Source organism: Sus scrofa, chromosome 1 (assembly GCF_054392235.1).
Source record: "Sus scrofa isolate SSC_HxYL_T2T_F1_AM1 chromosome 1, Sscrofa_HxYL_maternal_Yorkshire_Landrace_v2.0, whole genome shotgun sequence".
In the NCBI taxonomy this organism is placed as follows: domain Eukaryota; kingdom Metazoa; phylum Chordata; class Mammalia; order Artiodactyla; family Suidae; genus Sus; species Sus scrofa.
Genome location: NC_139383.1, coordinates 235,880,523 through 235,898,987, shown reverse-complemented (window position 1 = coordinate 235,898,987; position 18,465 = coordinate 235,880,523). Strand labels below are relative to the sequence as shown.

At 41.7% G+C, this 18,465-nt stretch overlaps 1 protein-coding gene across 1 annotated transcript in view; it reads left to right on the top strand.

The window, feature by feature from the left end:
- Positions 1-1,821: 1,821 nt before the first annotated feature.
- CEMIP2 (cell migration inducing hyaluronidase 2) overlaps positions 1,822-18,465 on the top strand; it is a 79,360-nt gene continuing 62,716 nt past the window's right edge. The window contains 1 exon segment of the mRNA XM_021064787.2: positions 1,822-2,340. The gene's annotated coding sequence lies outside the window, so the exon portion shown is untranslated.

Genomic DNA, 18,465 nt, shown 5'->3' with positions numbered 1-18,465 from the left:
CTGCCTTCATGGTCACATTGCCTTTTCCTCCCTGCCTTCCTTATTAGGATACACGAGACTACAGCTAGGGCCACTCTGAGGACCCGGGGTAATCTCAACTCAAATGTTTAATCTGCAAAGATCCTTTTTCTGTATAAGGGGACATTTCTAGGTTCTAGTGCTTAGGCTATGGCATCTTTGGGGGGCTAATTTTTAGCCTACCACATAGGATGGCACAGTTCCTGCCCTATCTTTACAAGGCATGATCCTGGACATTTCGCCTTAAGACTACTAAGTAGTCCTTTGTTCTCCCCAGTTTATAATTCAAAACCATCGGGTTTATTTTAAGAAACTTCCTTCCTCTCCCAGAAGGGACAGTGACTCCCAGAGTTGGGTGGTTTCATTAAGGTCTCAGCACTAGACCGAATTGCTATTTTAGAGGCATTTTCCCCTCAAGGTTTTATTTAATTCCAAGATGCACTCTAGCATTATTTCTCAAACTTTCATATTCCCCGCACCTCTTAATCCAGTACGTGGTGGAGGTGTGTGAATCCAAAATTTTCGAAGTGCTCCAGGGGAATTTTATCAGCAGAGATTTAGAAACATATATTAGAATAAAATCCAGAACCCAAACCCTCGAAATAGGGAATTCCCCTTCCCGCCTGCTGGGTGTACCATGGTTACATGACTGAGTTTTTATTAAAAGGATGGAGAATCTGCACAGTATTCACTGAAAGAGTTCCCTAGCGGGAAAACTTTCAATTCCGAATTAAGTGGTAGATGACGACAGCCTGGATTTGACAGTCCTGCTGCTGTCACTAGCCTGGAACCTCATGGGTCTGACTGATCAAGTCCCGGCCGCGCCCTCAGCGGGAATCAAGACTTGCCTGGGTGAGTGCAACTCCAGTTGTGACGGCGGCCCGGGCTGTTTAATTCCAAGATTGTAGCCCCGGCGGCTCAGGCATCCTTAGGTCCCTCGGTGTTGGGGCGGGCCAGGGAGTGGCTTTCAGCGCCACTCCTTCAAGTGGCAGCCACTCCAGAGTGGCGCGGTAGGGGGCGTGGGGAGACGTAGGCATATTTATTCTGGTGTGAGAGTGGGATGCCGGGACCGCTCTACGTTGCGGTCCCGAGTCCGAGAGCAAGCTAAGTGCAGAAGAGGCCAAGAAACTAGCGCCTGTGACTGGCCAGGTGGGGGCAGCCGTGATGCAGTGGCCGAACTCAGAAATTTTTCACGAGTTGTGGAAGTCCCTTTGGGGATGCTGGTGGGGAGCTTGGCTCAGCCAGGAGCGATGAAGGGGCATGTCCAGTTCAGCCTTCAGATGTGGGCTCAGCCGGGAGGTGATGGGGTTGTAATGCCTACCTCAGCCTTAGAATGATGGGCGGCGAAATGTCAGGGTCAGCTGTGAGTGTTGGGGTGCAGTGTCACGCTCAGCCGGGAGGTGATGGAGGTGTACAGTCAAGCTCAGCTGAGAAGCTGAGGTTCAGGGCTCAGCTGGGAGGTGATGGGTGCGAAGGATCCGCCTGAACTCCGGAGGTAATGGAAGCGCAGGCTCACGTTCCGTCAGGCCGGGTACGCGCTGCGGGACACCTCTAGCAGCTGCAGTCACTGCGAGGCTCGTTCGTTGGGGGGCTTGCTTTGGCAGCTGTGCGGTCTGGTGCTGTTCCTGGGCGCCACAGCGAGAGGCGCTGAGCCCTAGTGTCTGCTTCTGGCGCAGAGCTCTAGCAGCGGGAGGAGCCTTGCGCGGCCACCGCCTCCTCCGGCCGCAGTCTCCTCCTCTCCCTCCGCCTTCTTCGTCTCCCCCGCCCGCCCGGCCAATCCCCAGCCTTCGGCCCTGCCGAGCCGGGCCGCTTGTCTGGCTGGCGGAGGCTGAGCGCGACCCTAGCGAGCCGCGGCGCCCGCCGACCAGAGACAAGCGCGACTCCCGGGGACCCAGTTCTGACCCGTGCTGCCGCCCCTTCCCCATTGTCGCGGGGACGCTCTGGCCCTGCTGCTCGGGCCACGATTCTCCTCCTCTTCCTTCCCGAGGGGACGGAAAGGAGAAACAGCAGCTGCTCGGGGAAGAGCCCGAGCCGAGGCCCTTACCCCCGCGGCTCCGGGCTGAAGGAGGAGGAGGCGGAGGCAGAGGGAAGTGCGCGTCATTCCCGGGAGGAGAGGGTTTCACCTCCAGGCAGAGACTGCGGCTGCCAGTTGCGTAAAAGCAGCAGCGGCATCCGCGGCGGCGGCGGCGGGCGACGGTGCTGGAAGGGCTCTCTGGCCATGGAGAGAAGATCCGGACTTGGGGACGCCAGGAGCTCAGCTCCGTCGCTTTGGACTGCTGTGTAGGCACCTGAATTAGCCGACGCTAAGCGGGGGAGGGGAAGGTAAGAAGCAATGGGGTCACTGGCTAACCCCACTCCCCGCCCCCCGCTTCCCTGGCAGCCGCTGGGGGCCACTGCGAGGACGCGCACCGTGGTCCTCCGCACCTTCCCGGCTTTCCGGCTCCTGGCAGTCAGGCATTTGGGCATTCCTACAGAAACGGCAAACTTCCTCCTGCCCCACACAGCACCCTCCTGCGCTCCCCCCGCGGGTCGCCTTCCCCTCTTTGGATTAGGAGTAACAAAACTCCTCCGGAGTAAGTCCTCTCCATAAGAAAGGGTCTTTGGGAACCAAGTCTTGATTTCTTTCTCTCCCTCTCTCTTTTCATTACTTTTACGGGGATGGAAACAATGGACCTTTGAAAGTCGGTGTGAACAGCCTTAAACTTTCTGGAGAGGGTTAGCTTGGGGGAATAAACCCCACAGGAAGCCAACTACAGTGAAAAGTTGGTGGAATGTGCATTGCATAGTTTTGGCCTCAGTGCGCGCGCGCCTATGCCTTTGGGGTGATCTTTGTCTCTATTCCCCTGGGTTGGTGCTCCCCCTGCTGTCCCTCCCCCCTCCAATTTCTGTTAGTTAAGGTAAGGCGACTCGTTAAAATCCCATGCACCTTTCTTTGAAGCTGGGGAAGGACTTAGCACTGTATCCCCCACTTCCAGCTTTCCTCTGCAGAGGTGAGAGGTCTTGGCAAAGAAAGGGGGTCCCGCTCTGTGAGGACCCTTAAGTGCTGCAGTTAATGCTGGTTGTTACACCCCCTTGTAATAAAACCAAGCTTCTGATGTCCCTGGATGCTCTCTGCAGAGGATTGATTTGTGTCACCAGGTTTCCTGTGGAGCGGAAACTGCTCACTTAAATTCTCCTCATTAGGTTAGGAAAACAGACTTTGATATATGTCTCCTTTCATCAGCAGTAGGGGTTAAGGATAGAGCGCTTAATAATTTTAAGAACTTTCATTCCGCACACGAGCTACTCACTGGCTTATATTCACTCCCCTTCTTTCGGTATTGACAACGTGGTGCAATGTTGCATAACTGGATGTGTCGAGGGTAAGCAGATGCTATCTTCCTGAGCTCCTTTCTGTACAAAGTGAGAAACACTTAGAGGAAGGGGGATGGAGGGAGGTTTCACCTGAGCTCAGGAGGCCTGAATCCTCGAAGTAGCCAGGCTTACCTATTGGAAATGACTCCATTTACAAAACAAATGCATCTAAAATATTTAGCCTTATGGCTTTTTGGTTGGCTAGAATGGAGCTCTTAATGTTTGACCCTTGAAGAAAACTTGCTATTTTCAAAATTGACTTGGGCATCATACTTTGGTTGTGCCTTTGATTAGCTATTCAGAGGGCTCTTTTGAGTTTGCATTGCAGGGCAAAGCAGAAGATAGTGCACTTCCTCTGCTCAGTCAACATTGGCAGCACCTTCTGGTGATTTATCCTTTACATTAAAATCACTTCTCCAGCTTTCTGTTATATCTACACTATAGGATCAGTGTGTGTGGAAGTCTTGTCTTGGGGTTTTCAGTGCAGTCCACTTGATGCTGTTTTACCTGGATATGTTTACAGGCCCAGAAAAGTAAGGTTAGAAGTGAATTGAGTCAACACCTGTTTCACTTAATAGTCTGTGGATGAGTGCGAAAGTAGGGGAGTGGACACTGTGTGTGTGGACAGGAAAATTAAATCAGTAAATTCTTAAATGGTACTTGTTTAGATTTCCCTTGTCTCAGCTAATTGTATGAGTAAAGTCTCCTTTCTTGATGTGGCCTGTAACCAACAAATTTTCAAAAGTCTCACATTTTACAACAGGAAACCAGAATGGGACAACACCTCATTCGTGTTCTAATAGACATAATCAAGCCTGTTGTCGAATAGCTAACTTGGAAACGAAGAGAAAACAAAGCAAGAGAGTAAAGTAGTCTTTTGGGCCATTTCTCAAGTTGAAAAGTTACTGTTTATGAACTGTGTGCCTCTGGGCAAGTTTCTGAAATTAGGAATGAAGAATCACATGTCAGAAAGAGAAAATTTAAATGATCATTATCAAATTAACCATTTTAGACTCTCCTGGTATATATTTACATATATACCTTGTAAAGTGCTATAAAATATTTATGAGTATCACATTATCCACCCATCCACCATCCTTTTAGCTTACAATTATTAGTCACCTGTTCTATGTCAGGCTGTCTAGAAGCAATCTGATTGCCACTCCCTTTGTGGAATGTTCTTTCTGGTAGAGAGAGGGAATTGGATAGAGTGGTTGAAACTTGGGAGGTCACAAGGAGCAAAGATTATCTGTGTGGTGGCTTTGATCTATAAAGAAAGATAGAACAATCTCTGCTGTTGAAGAAATCAGTCTATTCAGAGACAAAAGGAAATGAACAATTAGAAGTCCTGGTTGGAGAACTATGCACAGAATGCTTTAAGAACCCAGGGAAAGGTCAGATTGGGCCTGGGATGGGGAAGCCATTTAGTGAAAAACAAAATTTACTAAATCAGACAAAATAGTAAGGACTGAAAACTGTTGTCAGAGGTACCATTTTGAAATATAAAGATTGAGAGTTCCCATTGTGGCTCAGCAGAAACAAATCCGACTAGGAACCATGAGGGTTCGGGTTTGATCCCTGGCCTCGCTCGGTGGGTTAAGGATCCGGTGTTGCTGTGAGCTGTGGTGTAGGTCGCAGACTCGGCTCAGATCTGGTGTTGTTGTGGCTCTGGAGTAGGCCAGCAGCTGTAGCTCCGATTAGACCCCTAGCCTGGGAAGCTCCATATGCTGCAGGTGCAGCCCTAAAAGGACAAAAGACAAAAAACAAAACACAAAACAAAACAAAAAAAAGAAATATAAAGATTGGAGGACTTGAAGTCAGAATGGAATTTAAAACAAGGTTCTCACAATTGTTAACCATTTGCTATTGGCAAATCCCCTGATTCTTCACACATGGTTTCTTCATTTGTAAAATGACTTAGTGGAATCCTTTGAGGATTAACTTTAATTTGCTGTGTACGTAACAAAGTACCATACAAGCTAGTACTGTTTGGTACTTTAAAAATACATTCTTTTTATTTTATTTTATTTTTGGCCACACCCATGACATACGAAAGTTCCTGGGCCAGGAACCGAACTGGTGCCACAGAAGTGACAGAAGCTGTGAAGCTTTCGGTGACAATGTTGAATCCTTAGCCAGCTGAGCCACCAGGGAACTCCAAAATACGTTCTTTTTAAAAACTATAAATAGATAGAATTTGTAACTTAGTCTAATTGGTCTCAGCTACAGATTTCACTGGCCTTTTCCAGAGCGTTCTGAATCCCATCTTGAGTGCAAGTCTTCAGTCGTTGTCATAATAGCATGGCATGTCTTGTTCAGGCATCTTCGTCTCAGCCACAGGAAATCTTTTCATGGCATTTGGGTTGCGAACACTAATTAGAAGGATGGGCTCTCTGGTACAGTACATCAGTTGAGAGGGGCTTGTCTGTGTCTGTGCTCTAACTTCTGTACTCTTCTTCCTGCTTCCAAAGTCAGGCTAGCCCTTCTGCTTTCCTTCATCCTAACAAGATGAATGTAGAAAAGGAAAAAGGACAAGAAAAGCTATGCATCTGCGTTTTTGAGACCATGAAAATCACCCTTAATGGTTTTCTCCATTTGTAAAGAGGTATAATTTTCAACCACATTGTTAAAGAAAGCTGTGCTCTCAATAGCAGCAGCTGCTGTCTAGGTGAAACTTGAATCTGTAAGCAATACTTGCTTTAATATCTTGCCTTTAATTCTTCACTTGAAATGGACTTAAGCTCATTTGACATTTTAATAAATTGCCTTTGATAGAAATCCATACTCAGGTATTTAAAACTGCCATGTTAAATGTGACTTTTTGGGGGGAGGAATGGTGATATGACTATAAATCAGACTTTAGGATAATTATACATGCTGAATCTTAGTTTGAATGGGCTTCAAAAATAATATTAAAACGAGGAAGTTGAGACCCAGAGAGGCTAACTAATTAGGTAAGGTCATGTAGTAAATTAATGGCTGAGTAGGGACAAGAACCCCTTTGTCCCTATTTCCAGCCAGGATTTTTTTTTTTCTCCAGTATACTCTAATTTGCTATTTGGCTTTGTTAGCAAGTTAGTTATTTTAATGTTTTAGCATGAAACAATTTGCATGTGGACTTAGAAACCTCTTGCACCCAAGTTTAAGGCAGACACTATACCTTATGTTTCGAGAATCATCTTGATAGGGTGCACAGGGTGGGGTGGAGCTACTTGTAATAAATTTGTCAAATAAGGAACTAAGTGTAAAAATAATGTTAGCTTGCATTTTCTAGAAATAGTGTACCAATTTAACATATTGTCAAAGTGCACATTTTTTAAAAGAAACAAATTCCTGAAAACATTATTCAGATTTGTGTTGTGAATCATATGATAAAAGCATATTAGAAACTGACTTTCATATTCTTTTGTTTTCTCTGTACTTGTTTTGGGAAGCCTTTAACGCTGATTGTTAGGAAACTATGTTCAACAAATATTTTATTGCATTCCTAAGATGTACAAGGCACTGAGCGACTTGCTGTGAATGATACAAAGATGTATGAGGCAAAGAGTTTTTATTAAAATGTCTCTTTACAAAAAATGAAGCAGACTCAAAGCTGTGTATGACTTAAAACACAGAACTGCTGTCTCCCAACAAATCGGTCCTTTGATCTAGCAGGCAAATCTGCTCTGAGATTGTTATTAGACTAACCAGACTTGAACGAAATTTTTATTTTCATTGCAGAGTGACAAGTGATAAACGTTTTACATTTATTTTATCAGAGCTCTAGCTTAGTTTGGACTATAAGTAAAAATTTGGCAATATTTGATGAGATTTTATTTTATGAGAAGTTAGCCTAGGAGAGCTTGTGGTAGTGTTCCCTTTAATGTATTTTACAAATGACTTTATTTTTATTTATTTATTATTATTTTTTTGTCTTTTTGCCTTTTCTAGGGCCGCTTCCCATGGCATATGGAGGTTCCCAGGCTAGGGGTCTAATCGGAGCTGTAGCCTCCGGCCTACGGCAGAGCCACAGCAACTCGGGATCCAGAGCCGTGTTTGCGACCTACACCACAGCTCATGGCAATGCTGGATCCTTAACCCACTAAGCAAGGCCAGGGATTGAACACGCAATCTCATGGTTCCTAGTCGGATTCATTAACCACTGTGCCACGATGGGAACTCCACAAATGACTTTAACATTGCATAGATGTGCAACTGGAAACTTGTTGTTGCTTGGAAAGGGTTGCGGTTTAAGACAATCCACACTGAACAACCAAGAAAAGATTTGTCCTCATTGACTCTGAGTTTGATGTAAGTATCCCAGAACATATGCCTATTCACTGCAAACTAGATTTCCTGGTCATGTCTGGTTACTCAGTCTCTCTGAAGAGTGAAATTATTGATTTGAAGGCTCTTGCCTAATTACTATTGGCTTGTACTTGGAGACTGTTAGCCTTCTCTTATCATAATGGTCTCTGTTAATGGTGACTCACTTCCTTAAAGAATGAATAAGTTGTGTGTGTGTGTGTTTAAACATACAGTGAGGTTGGAAAATTAATTACCAATAGTTTAGGGAGTGGGAAGCTTAAGTTTATCACGAGGACAAATGTCTAATTCCTGTTTCAGAAAGAATGAGAAAAATGGGTCATTCTTTACAAATTACGGATAAGAAGTTCCTGCTGTGGCACAATGGGATTGATGCCATCTCTGCAGTGCTGGGATGCAGGTTTGATCCCTGGCGTGGCACAGCACAGTGGGTTAAAGGATCTAGCGTTGCTGTAGCTGGTCACAGGTTGCTATTGCAACTCAGATCTGATCCCTGGCCTGGGAACTCCATATTCCTGGGTGGGCAAGAAAGAAAAAAATTGTGGTTAAGAAAAACAAACAAACCACATAACATTGTTTTTATTACCAAAAGTGTCACCAGTACAAAATCAACTTTGTATGCGGATTTAAAAAATATTATACTGGAGTTCCCTGGTGGCCTCTCAGTTGAGAATTTGGCATTGTCACTTCTGTGGCTCCAGTTTGATCCTTGGCCCAGAAACTTCTGCATGCCATGAGCATGGCTAAAAAATAATTATATTTCATTAATGCAAAAGATATGGCTTTAATTATTCAGTAGATACTTGGTGATAGCCATTCTCTAGCCATCCAGTGCCAAACTCAGACAGAATGAAGTGCTGGTAATGTTGAGAAGCTAGCAGTTTGGTAGGAGGTAGGCTATATATGAAGGTATAGCTGAAAAGGCCAAATGAGAGATGAATCGTCTTATTTTATTTATTTATTTTTTGGTCTTTTTGTCTTTGTAGGACTGCACCCACAGCATACGGAGGTTCTGAGCTAGGGGCGAATTGGGGCTGTAGCTGCTAGCCTATGCCAGAGCCACAGCAACAAGGGATCCGAGCTGTGTCTGTGACCTATACCACAGCTCTTGGCAATGCTGGCTCTTTAACCCACTGTCCTCATGGATGATAGTCAGGTTCACTAATGGCTGAGCCATGATGGGAACTCCTGAATCGTCTTATCTACATGAAATTTTTTTCGGCCATGCCCATGGCATGTGGAAGTTCTCAGGCTGCACCATGGCAGTGATCTGAGTCACTGCAGTGACAATGCTGGATCCTTAACCCACTGCACCAAAAGGGAGCTCAGTGACATCTTTTGATGAATGTTAATTGCTGCTTTCCCAAGTGTTGGTGCTGATTTAGACCCTGACCGTCCTTACCATATGGCCACTCTTCACAGGATATGGTCAGCTCATGCATAACTTTCCTCATCTGCCTGGTTACCAGGTCATCTGAGCTTGGCTTTAGCCTTAAAGTATTTCTTCTTGCTCCTTCTTTGTGCTTATAGCACTTGAGCTCATCACTCAGCCCCTATTTGCCTGTCCTGCTGCTATAGTAGACGGTATTCTGTCCCTATTCCAGCCGTGCAAAGTCCAGCCACTGCTCTGGGGCTGAAAAATTACTTGTTTGACTCTTGATACCCTTGAGTTTAATGAATGTGGAGGAGACTGGAGGCCTGGGTAGGCTTGGGTTTCACAAGCCTTAGGAGGACAGGGACTGTGATTGTTTTTTATTTTGGCTAGGAACTCATCTGCATGACACCTGCCAGAGAATATGAAAAACATCATGGGTTTGTTGTTTTCTCCCCATATTGGTTGTTGTTGGACAGTGTGTTGTCATTTTAAGGGCAGAAGTTCGTTTTAGTTCACACACACAAAGGAAGCTATGAGTAGTAGTCTAATGGTATATGTTTGGATAAGTAAGTTTGGGATTTACCAAACTCAGGCTATCGCTTCTTTAGACACACTAGCCCAGTGCCTTTACCCCAACTTGTATTGTAATTACTTGTTTACCCATGTTCTCTCCTGACCCAGCCAACCCCAACACTAGGCTATGAGCTCCTTGAAGGTAGAGATCATGTATATTTTTTTACCACAAGGTCCCCATCATCTTGCAAAATCTGGCTCATAAGCAGTACCCAAGCCTGAACATGTTCCCTCTTTGATAAGGCTTTTCTCTTAAATATATTGTATTAAAAATAGGCTATGTGTTGTAGGTAAAGAAAATCATACATGTGTATTCTGTTCCTGGCCCGCTATTAATAGAAACTTTGCTTGATGCTAGATTGAGTAGCCTGGATTACTTCAGTCTGGGTATTTCATTATTCATCTGGAGTATTTCTTAGTTTGAAAGGCATGTCAAAACACACTCGTTATATGTTTCCTATTGTCATTGCATTTTGATGTCTGTATATCACTGGATCATAAACTTTCGGTATGTCTGTACTTACATATCAAACACATTTCTGTTGTCTTTTCTTTTCCCAACTTTCACATTTTACCAACGTAACTTGCTGGAATTTTTCTGCTTGAGAAGTAGCTTAAAGCTTTGTCGCTGACGATCCGCAAAGAATGCAGCCCACAAGCAGCTCTGCCCTTTGCTATGACCCTAATTAAATCAGCCTCCCTCAGGTCAGACTTAGGCTTTGGTTCTTTCTTTTGAAGGCCAGCTGCAAGGCTGATGACATGTCTGCGTCTGCCATTGTGTGCCTGTGTACAGCCATCCGTCACTGTCAGCAGGTTCAGAGTCTCTCTGGCAGGACACAGCCCGTGGGAAACAAGGGCGAAGGGGGATGGTCTAAGGACTCTTGAGAGGGAGAGGAGAAAGGGGAACAGCTTTTTAGTAGAAAGAATTAAGGAGGAAAAGGAGTCTGAGGAATAATAATCGAAAGAAAGGAAACAGAAGTGAAGAACAGAAGACTGGAAGGTAAAATGACCCTCTCCTTCTCTCTCCAATTGTCCAAGTTAAAGAACAGTCGTCTTCCAGTTTTGTTTATCCTTTTTTTCCCCCCAGTGAGCTGATTTTAATGATTTTAATTTTCCCACATCCATTTGTTTATCCTTTAGTTCTTTATGTCTACCTGGTGGCCTAGGTACTTTGCTCTTTTTTAATTTTATTTTTGATTGGGCTCGGAGTGTTAGATAGTCTTCATTGTCACCCTTTCTATCCCTCTTGGTCTATAGATCTGTATTTTTTCCCCTTTTGCTTCTCTTTTGTTGCCTGGGATAATGTTCTTCAGCCTTTGCGCTCTATCAGCCATCTTTACTTTAGGGTCAAGCATTGCTTTTCATGGACATGGTAATAGATTGTATAAAAGACAGAATTAATGAGTGTATTGGGTGGCAAAAAAATCAGACATCTGCCTTCTATACCTTGCATAAATGAGAGGAGTAAAATATTGAATTGAATTATTTCTTAAAAGCCACTTAACTTTAAGGTAGGAAAGAGTTCACTGGGTTTATTTTGGACATTAGATATTATAAATACTCTGTTTTGAGGGATCCGTATTTTAACAGGGGAATCCAATATATTATGCTGAGGATATATCCACTTTAGAGAAATTGTAGCTAATTTGCCAATCTGAATTCCTTAAATTCAAATCCATGAGCACATACTGTCTTGTTGTTTTCCATGTAAGCAAAATCTTAGTATTTTTAGTTAACTTTTGTTTTCCAGAGATTTAATGTTTCCCGACTATAGTTTTCCAGCAAAGAGAGTATGGCCTAACTGAAAAGTGAATTTATAAGCAGGAAAAAAAAAATCTTCTAACTTTAAATAATGATTCCAAATCAAATCCTTAGTGGTAAAAAAAAAAGTTTTTTTTAGTATATTTAGTCTTTTTATGACTATACATTTGAAATATTCCTTATAATTTTTCTATATTGTAGTGTAACAGAGTTAGTGTGTTTTGGGAGAGTTATTTCCTTTTGTGGGAGGACATTGTATGAATGATAAATGGTGCCAAACTAAAAGTCAAGTGTATATTAGCATTTGTATATAATAGCAGCTTAACTTTTGAGTATATCATTCATCATATATGCCTAAATTAACCAAGTGGAGAATGAAGGTAGAAGAATAGAATTAAAGTGCCTCCGTTCCTTATTCTTTCATTTGATGTTACTCTTTGTCTTTTTCTAGACAAAAGAAATTGTCTTTTGATTGGAGGTTGATTGGAGAGATTGGCGGTTGGAACCATTAATTGAAAATTCAAGGCTGTTTAGATGGTGATTAAAATTTTTAATAGGTCACAGTTACCAGTAATTATAAACATTAATCATTTGTTTTCATGATAATTCATGAACACCCCTCTTTCTTGAAATGTTTTACTTTTTACTGTGACCTGTCAATGTGCATACCAGTCAGTGTGTTACAAAGACCTGCCAAGCAAGAGCTTAATAAAATTAAAAGTTTCCTCAGGCAGATTTTGGCCAGTTGTACTGAAATTCTTGGAAAGTAAAGACTATAACTTGTAGAACTGACTTTTAGATTGGCTAGTGTTTCAAGAATTATGTCCTTGATCAAAGAAGGATAAACTTGACAAGATCATGCCAGCTTACTGACTGTTCCTATAAACATGAATTTTCCATTCAAAAATAAGTTTTCATATCAAGTTAGGCAGGATTTGAAAGAACTTAAGTGAGTCAGAAGTATTGCATTTTCATTAGGTGTTCAGTATGATGGGGGTCAGTATTTATGGCATATCGCTGGGCTATGGGACCCCTATGCACTAGGTTGGAGGGGCTGGGTAATCTTGTGGACTACAGGGTAAGTGTCCCCAACCACTGTGTAAATGATGAGCACTTATGGTAGGCAATTAGTCTTCTGTTATAGCATCTTAGCAGTAGAAAGAAAAAGAAAACGCATCTCTTTTATAGAGCTGTTAGAGAGTCTTGGATTAATTGCTGCTATCTCTGTATTGAGAAGACTTGTCCTTTGATCACAGCATATATTGGCTGCCAGCATAACAGTATAAAGAATTGAATGTTTCCTTTTTCCTGTGTACCTACTACATCTCATAGTGTGTGATTAAAACTGACAAAATATAGTGAGAGGTTAAACTTGTCTAGATGGTTTGCTGTTCTTTATTTTTAGAATTCCTATTTGCAGTTGTTAATAATACCTTTTATTCACCTACTAGATTGCATATTAGGATTGTATATTGTAAAAATTAATGCATTGACTTTTTTTTGCTTGTAGTAAATATTCTCAATTTTTCCCAAATTAGAGCCACTAATATAGAGATTAGACACATTTCGCAGAGCCTCAAGGATGTTGAAAAAGGAGTAAATAGGAGATTCCAATTTGGGAATCTGGAGTGTGTGTGTGTGTGAGTGTGTGTGAGATGGGGTGGGGGAGGGGAGAAACAGTAAGTTCTAGGTTCAGTAAGCACTTATAGAGCTCCTACTATGTGTAAGGTCCTATTAGGATGCCAGAATGGATAAGATGTCCCTGCTCTCAAGAGGCTTCTGGTCAGTTGCAGGAGATGGACATGTATGTACATTAACTGAAATATAAGGCAGAAAACAAGGAGATTCAATAAGAGGGTTTTGTTTTGTTTTGTTTCGTTTTTTGGCTGGTCCCATGGCATGTGGAAATTCCATGGGTTCAAACCCATGCCTCAACAGTGACCTGAGCTGCTGCAGTGACAACACTGGATCCATAACCTACTGTACCACAAGAGAACTCTTCAATTAGAATTTTAAATATACTATAGGGAAGAACAGGCAGGAAACTTATTGTGGAGTCCTGAGAAGGCTTTGTGGATGAGATAGCACAATATTTGAATATTTTATATGAGAATATCTCAATTTTCTTAAAATCATGTCTCTTTTTTTTTTTTTTAAAAACCCAACAACTATGATCTCCTTTAATGTTACTGACATTTCAAAATAAGTTACTTTGTGTGATTACTTATTAAATTTATAATCAAATAAATTAATTGAATGCTCCTACCAACTGTAAATCCCTCTCACAGTTACCATTCGAAGTTACACACTCTTTTTATCCAAGAGAAGAATTTTATTTAAAATAACCGCAGGACTAAAATAATAGCCACTGTGGTGTAATGGGATCAGGGACATCTTTGGAGTGCTGGGATGCAGGTTCAATCCCCGCCCCAGCACAGTGGGCTAAGGATCTGGTGTTGCCACAGCTTCGGCCTAGGTCACAACTGTGGCTCAGATATGATCCCTGGCCTGGCCTGGGAACTCCATGTGCTGTGGAGTGGCAAAAAAGAAAAAAAAAGCAAAATTTTAAGTTTTTTTTTCTCTGAGGGCAACTGAAAATTTGACGAAAATACTGGGTTTTGAATACTTCCCTTTTTTCAGCATTTGCATGTATATCCTTTTTTTGGCATGTATGTCTTTAAGTTTATATCATGTTTTTATATTTTTAGTAATTCCTTTCATTTTTTAAATTTTGCCTAAATTTCTTGTTAATTTTTTATTGTGTAATTTTATTTTTTAATTATTACTAAATCATCTGGGCTACTAGTTTTTTTTAAATCATCCAGGACATACATACTCACAAGATAATTATTTCAAGGAACATCTAAAAAGCAAAAATAATGCTTTAAAACTTCTGTAGAATGTATTTCCAAATTCAATATGAATGACACTTTATCCCTCATTTTGGATTATCTGTCTGTGTTTAGTGGTTTAGCACAGTTTGTAATAACTCTTAAACTATAACTTGGGATTCTCTTGTGGCATAGTAAGTTGAGGATCCAGCGTCTACTGCAGCCCCTTGGGTCGCTGCTGTGGTGAGGGTTTGATTCCTAGCCTGGGAACTTCAACATGCCATGGGCACAGACAAAGGAAAAAAAAAAAGGAGTTCCTTTCTTGGTGCAGCAGGTTAAGGACCTGCCGTTGTCTTTGTGAGGATGTAGGTTCCATCCCTGGCCTTGCTCAGTGAGTTAAGGATCCAGTGTTGTTACAAGCTGTGACATGGGTCACAGATGCAGCTTGGGTCCAGTATGGCCATGGCTATGGCAGAGGCCTGCAGCTGCAGCTCCAATTTGACCCCTGGCCTGGGAACTTCCATATGCTGTAGGTGCAGCCATTAAAAAACAACAACAACAAAACAAAACACACATGTGTGTGTGCGTGTATACACACACACACACACACACATTTATATATATCTCAAAACACTAGTATGTTCCTTCTGTATACTATGTGCTTCCCTCTAGAAACAAAACCTTTTAAAAAGGACAGATAATGTAAACAAATTAACAGTGTATTGGAGTTCCTGTTGTGGCACAGCAGAAACGAATCCAACTAGTAACCATGAGGTTGTGGGTTTGATCCCTGGCCTCACTCAGTGGGTTAAAGTTCTGGCGTTGCCAGTGGTTAACGAATCCGACTAGGAACCATGAGGTTGCGGGTTCAGTCCCTGCCCTTGCTCAGTGGGTTAACGATCCGGCGTTGCCGTGAGCTGTGGTGTAGGTTGCAGACGCGGCTCGGATCCCGCGTTGCTGTGGCTCTGGCGTAGGCCGGTGGCTACAGCTCCGATTCAACCCCTAGCCTGGGAACCTCCATATCCCGTGGGAGTGGCCCAAGAAATAGCAACAATAACAACAACAACAAAAAAGACAAAAGACAAAAAAAAAAAAAAAAAAAAAAAAAGTTCTGGCGTTGCCGTGTAGGTCAAAGATGCAGCTCGGATCCCAAGTTGCTGTGGTTGTGGTGTAGGCTGGCAGCTGTAGTCCTGTTGGACCCCTAGCCTGGAAACCTCCATATATGCCTTGAGTGCGGCCCTAAAAAAAAAAAAAAAAAGGAAAACGAAAACCACTGTGTTAAGTAAAAACTTCAGTCTGTAGGAAAAATTTTAAAATGGTACCTACTGCTGGCCTTAAAGTTTTGAAAACCAGAGGAGAGTCTTCATCCTCTTTCCTCTATTTAGGGCTCTCTTTTGTTCTCAGAACACCAAACTGAAACTAATGCTACAAGTGTTAACCTTAGGGATTAAACAACCTGGAAATCTATTTCCTTGGTCAGTTTCACTTTTCTTTCAAGCAAGTGATTAAAAACTGAATTTAGAAGTTGCGTTTCTTGGGAATGTGTTAAATCTTTTGTCTTGATCCCCCATACCCCCTACCACCATTCCCACAATTGCTTATTGAATGAGTGAATGTCAGTTTTTCCCATGAATAATTTAAATCTATGCCTGGCAATCAATATATTTTAAAGTAATTGATTCATAATACTACTCCTAAAGCAAACTCATAAATGTAAAGTGAAGTCCTAAGACAGTGTATTTGTATCATATAGATTCAAAAATCATAAAAAATTGAGAAGAATATCTGCATATAATATGATTATTTTCTTGTGAATTTATTGTAGTGAATAGTTGCAACAATGTATTACTTGGGAAAATAACACTTGTATTTGCTGTTTATGCATTTTCATGTTTTTTCAGTGAAATAGAGCTAATAAACTCAGAATATAAAGAAAATATGGTTTTGCAGAAGGTTCATGGGGAAAACACAACCATGGTTATTTTTGATTTATTGACCATGTTTGTGGCAGATGCCATCTGAATTTTCATGTTAGGCTACTATTTTGTGACTGTGAAGACAAGAATTTTTCCCAGTGGGATGGTGACTTCATTTCACCTCTCAGTGCCTTTTATTTTGTTGTGGGTACATCTGGAGACATTATCTCCCACAAAAGCGGCCTCCAGCCTGTTAAGTAATAACAACCTTTCTCACCCTGAAACAATGAAGTATCAGATGATTGCAGCCTCAAACAAAAGATTCCCGCTCTCTTTCAGAGGGGATTATAGTATGATTTCCCTCTCACTCTGGTGAGCCTGGCACTCTAGAATATCTAGTTTAGTCCTTTCTTTGTTAATAGACGATCATAAAGGGGTCTTTGTTATACTCTCTCATTTGTTCCAGCAGGATGTGTCCATTATTTCATTCTGCTGCTTGGCACATGCGGCAGTTTCATCTATAGCACCTTGAATCATGTTGTTTTCTCTTTATCATGGAGCTTAAGCTTCATCTAAATAATTACTTTTGTTCAGAAATCAAACCCCTGAGTGTTTTTGACAGACACACTGACTCTGAGAATGTTCTTTGCCCCATGTAAAATCAGCATCAGTTCCCGAGTAGATGCCCTTTCTGTCCTCATTAATTCCCAGGTCATTTAGGTACTGGGAACACTTATTTTGTGGCTTCTTTATTGGTTATGTTTTGTGTTTAACGTATTTGCTGTAGTTTGGAGCAGTTTGGAGGTACCCTTTTAGTTGTTTTGGAGGAAATGAGGGGGATTAATTATAAGATTATTGAATGAAGTCAGGTGACTCCGAGATGCTGCAGTTGTTAAGGAGGGAAGTAATGAACATCATGTTTCTTATTTACCCACAGTTGTTGCAATAAGAACATTAAAGTACATAGATAGCACTTCTTCCCCAGCTTCTCCTTCCCTCCATCCTTCCTTTGTTTGTTTCTTTCTTTCTTTCTTTCTCTCCTCTCCCTCCTTCCTTCCTCCTTCTTTTTCTCTTTCCTTACCTCCTAGACTCCCCCTTTCTTTCACTTGGCAAAGTTACAGAGTAAAGTTTCATTCAAAACTTACTCTTTTATTCAAAAAACTTGTAAATGCATATTTTGTTGTCTCTTTTTATTTTAGGGCCACACCCACGACATATGGAGGTTCCCAGGCTAGAGCTTGAATCAGGGCTCTAGCTGCCGGCCTACACCACGGCCACAGCAACACCAGATCTGAGCTGCGTCTACAGCTTACATCACAACAAGATCCTTAACCCACTGAGTGAGGCCAGGGGTCGAAACCTGCATCCTCATGGATGCTGGTCAGATTTGTTTCCCCTGAGCCACGACGGGAACTCCATAAATGCATATTATAAAATTATAGAAGGTAAAAAGGACTGTCCTTTTTTTGTGTCACTGCCTCTAAGATAAGAAAGAACCATGTATATAGTCTGGTAAGTTTCTGCATGAAGTAGTCGTAAGAATATTAAGGTGTCTTTTTAGACTCAACACAGAGCTAGTTACACCCTTGTGTAACTTGCAGAATTGATTCTTTGAAATTTTTGCCTCTTAATTGTTTTGAAAGGCACATTAGTGTAACTTTTAAGAGCCTGAACTCTAGAGTCAAAATTCTTGGGTTCAAGTCCTGGTTTTCTGTAAACTAGCTAAATTAACTTTTGTAGTCTTCAGTTTTCTCCTGTGTAAAATGAAGATAATGGCACTTACTCATAGATTTGTCATATTAAATGTATTGGATGAATTAACACACATAATGTTTAGAACAGGCCTACCAGTAAGTCTTCTATGAATGTTAGCTATTTTTAAAAATCATCTTAACCATAATAATTGAATGCCTACTATTTTTTAAACAAAATTTGAGGATTAAAGAGATGACTTTAAGCTTTCTCACTAAATGAATTCATAGTCTATGGTCAAATGATAACATGTTAAAAACAGTTAAGTTGCTTTACTACAAGATAAATCTAGTGGAGAAATTAGACATGCAAACATGCATGCTTGCCTATTAGAACTTGTTAGGGCCACCTTGTGGTCCTCATTTGACACATGGATTTTAACTTCAATTTGAGGAGCATATAGGAATGATACTCAATGTATAACTACCTGCTTCGGTATCACCATGCTATGTTTTAAAAATGTAAAATCTTTGGTGGCCCTCTTTCTGCTGAGCCAGAATCACTGGGGTTGAGAGCCTAGGAATCTACATTTTTAAAAAGCTTCCCTAGTGATTCTTCTGCAGAATTGAGAACAGTT